Consider the following 7,420-nt stretch of genomic DNA (forward strand, 5'->3'; position numbering starts at 1 on the left):
AGATATGGAGATAGGACACATCCTGGAAGCACCCCTTCCCAGTTTTGGACCATGCAGTGTTTCCTTGCTCTATTCTGATGACTGCCTTTTGGTCCAAGTATAGGTTTCGCATAAGTACAATCAAGTGTTGTGGGATTCCCATTCTTCTCAGAGTCAGCCACAGTTTGTTGTGATCTACATAGTCAAATATCTTTGCATAGCCAATGAAACACAGATAGACATTCCTCTGGTACTCTCTGCTTTCAGCCAATTATATACAATAAAAAAGAAAAGTTACATCAACGTTAAATGAGACAGTCAGGTAAAATTAATCTTTTGAGATCACAAAAGTGGTGCTTATTTTGCATTAACATCAAAGTATTGTTTTACATTAAACTGAGATACTGGTTTTATATTAAATTGACTAATATTAAACCAGATACATTTTCTGTAGTGGTAAATGGGTGGCACAAATATTCTTCCAGTAATTGGAGAAGTTGAGAGTCAGAGCTACCCTCGCGTACCTCAGCTCCTGAATGGTTGTAGCCATGAAAAGTGTTATGGATCCCAGTTCCACCCTGCAACACACACACAAAACCACGACATGTGGGTTCACTTTAACTCCACAGCAATTTCCTTTATTTGGTTTATAATACTGATTAAAGTCTGATCAGCAAATCAAACCATATTATCTAAAACAAAGAAACAAATATTTATCAATGGATGATTTTAATAACAAAGAATATTTTTTAAAAAATCACAATTTTGAAATTTTCTCATGAAGTGAGCCATTATCCTTTACCACTGGTTTGAAAAACAAAGTCGATTTAGAGTGGCAATTATGATACCTTAAGGAGCTTTTTCAGAGATTCTTTCTTATCAAGTGAACCAATATCCTTTGCCACTGATTTGAGAAATATGAGGCATTTTAGAGTTCCAACTATGATAACCTGAGGAGTGTTTTTCAGAGGTTCTTTCACATCTGTTTTTATAACTCACTCTGCTAAGCTTAGTGGCTGACCAGTTATATGAAGTGTTGGATCAATGTTGTCCCAAATGTTTGACCTGCTGTATAAGTCTGTGATTTCTGGCTTCAACACCTCTTCCTTTGTTCAGCTCTCTAGCTCTTCTATCTCCTTTGCTTTCAGTGGTTTGTGGGGAGGTCTCCAAGAGACTCAGTTCCATCAGGGAGATGACTCATGTGACCTTACGATGTAGGCTTCTTTTGCAGAAACTTATGAACAATGGGCCAGGATCCTGGAAGCTGTCAGTTGTGGTGCAGCTGGAAGCTATGTCCCAGGAGAGTAGGTTTCTCAAAGAACAACAGACAGGAACTGAGGTCCCATGTCTTGTATAAGCCTTTAATAGAGTAGGTTTTGTATCCCATTGTAATCCTCTCTCCTTAATGCAATTAATTCTTCAACATAAAATAAACAATTATTGGCTAGGTAAGACGTTCTGAATGATAAACCTTAGACATCCAGAGCCTATCTTCTGAATTTTCTAACCGTCATGCTTATACTTGAAGAATCATATTTCCCTGTTAATCATAATAAGAACTGTATTTATGAAAGCATGCAGGCCAGAAATTTCATGCCTCATGACTTAATCTCCTCCAGTTTTAGATAGCCAATTTCTGATTTGCCTGTTCTTATCAAAGCAGTCTGATTCAGGAAATGGTCTTTCTGGTCACTTGCTGAGCATGTGAAAGTTGGATAATGAAAAAGAATGACAGGAGAAGAATTGATGCCTTTGAGTGATGGTGTTGGAGAAGAGCACTGAGCATCCTATGGACAGGCAAACAACAAACAAGTATGTCTCGGAGAATGTGCAGTCAGAGTGCTCTGTGGAAGGAAGACGATGCGTCTTTACCTCCCATACTTTGAGCATATTGCTTGGGGGACTAATCCTTGAGAAAGGACATGATGTTTGGAAGAGTAGAGGATTGGCAAAGGACAGGAAGACCCTCAATCAGGTGAATTGACACAGTGACTGCTGCAATGGGCTCTAGTGTAGCAAGAAGTGTGACTATAGCACAGGATAAGACAGGGTTCAGATCTGTTGTTCATAGTGTCACTACGAGTCATACTCCATGTGATGGAACCTAACAAGAACAAAAACAGTCAAACCAGCGCTCTGAAGAAACAAACATGTTCCTTTTTCTGAAGAATTTTCTGTTCCGGTTAGAATATCTAGCATCTGCCTCCATAAGCAAACTCCAGTCAAGAACACTCCATGAGGTTGCAGCAATCAACACTAGCTCACAATATGAAACATCTAAGCGTCATCTGTTGGGTTTTGGTCAGCTCATCTCTAGTCATCAATTGCTAAGTTCAGATGGGCACAGCTGCAAACTCAGGAGTCCATACTTCTTGCTATATTTCAGACAGACTGGCTTGGGGCTAGGTCAACAAGCCAGAGGTCCTCATGACTCTTGCTTCTCAAGCCAGCTACACTTTGTCCTTATTTACACATCTGTGATTTCAGGTCAATGGACTTGATGATACATGCCCAGACCCAGCCTATCTCTTCATTGCTAGATGACTCCAAAGGTAAATCTCTTCAATCAAAAGTCCAAGGTGAATCTACTAATCCATTCAAATGCTTATCCATTCAGAGTACTGTTACTGTTGTTAGGTGCCACTGAGTCCAGTTTGACCTATAGCAAGTGTATGGACAATCGGACCCTGCCATCCTCACACTTGCTAACACAATAAATCCCGTTGCAGCAGTCACCGTCAATATACCTAGTTTGTCCTCTCTTTCAGCATCTCCCCACCTTCCCAAGGATAATATTCATCTCCAGTGAAAAGCTTCTCTTAACAACATGCCCAAATTATGTAAGACAAAGCTTTATCATCTTTTCCTCCAAGGAACATTCTGGCTGCACTTTTTTCCAAGACATACTTGCTTTTTCTTTTGGCCATCTATGGAATATTCTGTACTCTTCTCTAACTCCATAGATCAAAAGCTTCACTTTTTCTTCTGTCATCCTTATTCATCATCCAGCTCTTAGATGTAAAGCAAGCAATCAGAAAATCTGTGGCCTGAATCAGATGCTCCTTAGTCCTCAAACTGACATCATTGTTCTTCAACAATTTGGAGAGGTCCTTGACTGCAAACTTTGCCAGTGCGATATGCCTCCTGATTTCCTGACTGCTGGTTCCAAAGGTGTTGGTTGTGGATTCAAGTAAAATGAAGTCGTTGACAACTTCAATCTTTTTTCCTAAGTTGAGTCCACAGGCCAGAGTCCCTCACAACTCCTCCTTCTCAAGCCAACAACCTTTTCCTGCTCATCCATGCATCTGTGGCTGTTCGGTGAACAGCAATGAAGGAACGTGTCCAAATTCCTCCTGTTTCTTTGTTGTTGTATTCATCCCACTTCCACTCCTGTGGATCCAAGTGATCGATAGACGTGAAGAAGCATATCTTCATGAGGGCAGATTGCCATATCTTTTATCTATTCTCCAGTGAGGGTTGGTGGTTTGAACTGCCAGTCTTCCTCATTTAGCAGATGAACATTTTAACCAAGTGCACCACAGTTTCTCTACTAACCCTTGACATTTATTTGAACATCTGTATTTGTTTTCTTGTTCAATTTTCTAGATAATCCAATAGTAACACTCGGAACATTTCTACTATCAGATATATTTAAATGATATATTTATCATTTGTTTCTATTCTGACTTAGATCATAATGAAAAAAGTTAGCTAAATCATTTTTAGTAAAACACTCCTCATTTCATCATATCCTAATTAATATGTCATCTCTAAGCTCCAAATGGAATCTTACAGAGTCTTTGGAGACTGAAGTAAATTTCTGAGCTGCTGCGTGGCACGAGTCCCACAGGATTATTGAGGAAATGCATATATTATGTAGAGAAGATCAGAATACCAGAGAGAGGAAAAGCATCCTTTGTAGGAATCCGCCTTGTCAACAAGGGTAAGCACTAGGAGCAGGGTGATTTATCATTTTGACTCTCTGTGACCTCAGGTGCAGTTGGAGTTGGATTGCAGTGTCTAGCCTAGTCTTCAAAGGATCACTCTGTGACAAATAATTACATGCACACACGCACACACACACACACGTAGATACACATCTGTGTATTTCTAACTTAGAGTGCATATCTGGCTTCTTCAAATTTGCAAAATAAGTCTGGCATTTATAATTAGGAATTATTTAAGCATAACTATCTCTCAGAGCACAGATGGAAATGCTTGACTAAAGAAAATGCTGGTAATTCACTTGCTCAAAAGCCACCATTGAAAATCCAATGAGCACAATTCTATATGGAATACATCCATTTTTAGGAGTGAAAAATCTATCCTAGGGCAACTTAAAAAAAATCAATTCCTAGAAATTTTGTGTACTAGGAACTTTGTTTTGGTGACAAAGCAATAAACAACAGAGACCCATCTCTGTCCTTTTGGATCTTTCATTTTAGTGAGAGAAAAATATGTAATACATTTTTAATAGAGTGGGAGAAAGACAAGATGTATAGGAAGATTGCAGAGAGTTGAGCAGGAATGGGAAGGGAATTTTAAACAGAGGGATTAGAATGGACTCTACTATGCAAATGACTCTTGAAAAGGTCTTAAATGAGCTTTAGGGCATGGATGACATATGAGGAAATATCTCAGACAGAGGAGACAGTTCAAAATCTCTGATGCTGTGGGGTATACCTGAGATGTATGTTAGAGTAAGAGTGGGAGAGTCAGCCCACCTGAAGTAGAGTGGGCCAAGGAGGGTTGATTTATAATGCACAGGTAAGAAAGGATTAGCTCAAGAAGATTAGTGCTGGTAAGAAGATAAACCAAATATTTCATCTGGGTGAATGATGGTCCTAAAAAGGAGTTGTGTGAGACTTAAAAGAAAGCAAATTATTAGTGTCAGGGCTGGATCCTAATCACAAGATTCCAAGTCCAAAGAAGTTTGTATTTCTAAGCCTACCACTCTTTGGTTAAATGACATAAGAATAGATAGAAAGTAATAAACTTCCAAAGTTCAGGTAGCCTATGAATAGTACCACCATTCTGACTATTATTAACCTTTATTGGAATTTTTATTCCACATAGTGACCTTTCATTAATTTATGGTATTATTTCTCTCCTTCAAATGAAAAATAGAATTTTAACATTTGTTAAGTATATCTGATGCCAGATACTCAGATTTGAATTTTACTTAGAATTTCTCTACTTCTCAATATACCTTATTATGAAAGTATATTTTTTATGTTTTCAAATGTAAAGAAATTTGGATGGAGGAGTTGACAAGAGACTTTTCAAGACTGAAAGGCTATTAAATGTTGGGATTAAATTTCAGTCTCAGGTACAGTTTTAAATATGCTGTTCTATCAATGCCAAACTCGTCTCCTATCTGCTGGTCTTGTGTGTCTACGGTAAGCTGTTACATCAACTGTGGATGGATGTTCTAGAAGGGACCGTTTATATAATTGGGGACAAATCCTGTCATACCAGAGAAGGAAGACTCTGGCAGATAATACTTTGGGCTCATAGAGAAAATATTCTAACACATCTCATTTTCCACCAAGCTAACTCAGAAATGTTAACATGGTAGCAGCAGGATTCAGAAAACAATGGAGTAGCCTTAAAATCTCTTGAAATCTAGACTTGGAATTCATAGGGCACTGTCTCTGCACTATTCGAAAAATGATTGGCTAAGGTAAGCTACCAGGCCATTCAGATTTAAGGAACAAAGCATATATTTAATTCTTGAAATCAAGAACTTGAAAGAATTTGGTCACATTGGAGGAAGGATTATCTTTTTATGATTTGTTTTATCTTTTTCTGTTTTAAAGATGAAGTATTTTAAATATTTTTAATCAGTGCAATTTGTGATAAAATTGCACTGCACACAGAATTGTGAATGCTGATAGATATGATCTCTTATTAATATTCTAAAGCTTTTATCCAATTTATTTATCTACCACAACTTTGCAGTTTAAAAAGAAAACAGACAAACTCTTAAGATTCTCTGGTGGCCTAGTGGCAAAACGCTGTGCTGTCATCCTGAAGGCACGCAGTTCTAGGCTACCAGGTGCTCCACAAGAAAAAGATGGGCAATCTCCTCCTGTGCAATTAACTGCCTCTGAAAACCTGCTGGAGGGTCAGCTGTGGGTTGGCTCCAACTTTTAGGTACACAACATTCTGTGTGTGTGTGTGTGTGTGTGTGCATGTGTATATATGCACATACGCATGTCCATATACATGTGTACATATGCATACACATACACATGTGTGGACACACACATACGCGCACACACACATATACTGAGGGACAATGATGTCAGCAGATGACTAAGGTGTGCCTGGTACAGGCTATGGTCTTTGCAATTACCTCCTATGCATCAGAGAGCTGGACAATGACTAGGAAGTATAGAAGGAGAATTGATGCCTTTGAACTGTGGTTGCTGGAGAAGAGTACTGAATATACCATGGACTGCTAGGAGAACAAACAAGTTCATCCTAGGGAGGGTGAAGCCAGGCTGCTCCTTAGAGGCAAGGATTCTGACACTCTGGCTGACATAATTTGGACATATTGAAAGGCAGAACCAGTCCTTGGAGAAGGACATCATGCTTGGGAGGGTGGATGGATAGTGCAGGACAGGAAGATCCTCAATGAGATGGATTGATTCCATCACTGGGGTAATGGGGATAGGTGTGCTAGAGTCAGTAAGATTGGCAAGGGATACAGCAGAGTTTAGGGCTGTTGTACATAGAGTCGCAGGCAACTCGACGACACATAACAACAACAACACTTTTGTTCCTTGGAGAATGACATCCCAGAGAAGGGAGACCCAGGATGAGATGTATTAACACAGAAACTAGAGTATGGGGGTAGGTTTATCAGATTTAGTGGGCTTGGCTCAGGAGAGAGCAGGGTTTAGAACTATTGTTTATGGGACCACTAGGAGCCAGAGTTGACTTGATGGTAAACAGAAACCACGATATATTATAAATGTAATGTAATAAATATAACATTATACATATAAAACTAATAAAACTGTAATAATATACATGTTAATGTTGTTCTGTGTCATCGAGCCAGAACTGACCCGTTCATGAGCCTACAGCACATTTTCAGAGGCAATAAATCACACAGGAGCAAACTACCAGTCCTTCTCCCATGGAGTAGCTAGAGGATTCGAACTATCTTCCTTTAGGTTTGTAGATCAGCTTCTTACCACCTCATTATAAATAAGAGAACTTGGCTCAAATGTATATATTTTAAACATTGATATAAATAACATTTATGTCTTGGTTTCAGCTTTCTGTCACTACCATTAAAATTAGTAAGAAGGCAACTGGCTCCTGGGATATCAGCTTGAATTCAGTAACGCTTATCCTCATTTACTTTTTGGGATAGAAGACTCATTTTTATTTTCTTTCTAATCTTCATAAGACTTTGATCTTTGTGGAC

The sequence above is a fragment of the Elephantulus edwardii genome, unplaced genomic scaffold (genome assembly GCF_000299155.1).
Source record: "Elephantulus edwardii isolate Elephantulus edwardi_28Jun2011 unplaced genomic scaffold, EleEdw1.0 scaffold00113, whole genome shotgun sequence".
Taxonomy (NCBI): Eukaryota; Metazoa; Chordata; class Mammalia; order Macroscelidea; family Macroscelididae; genus Elephantulus; species Elephantulus edwardii.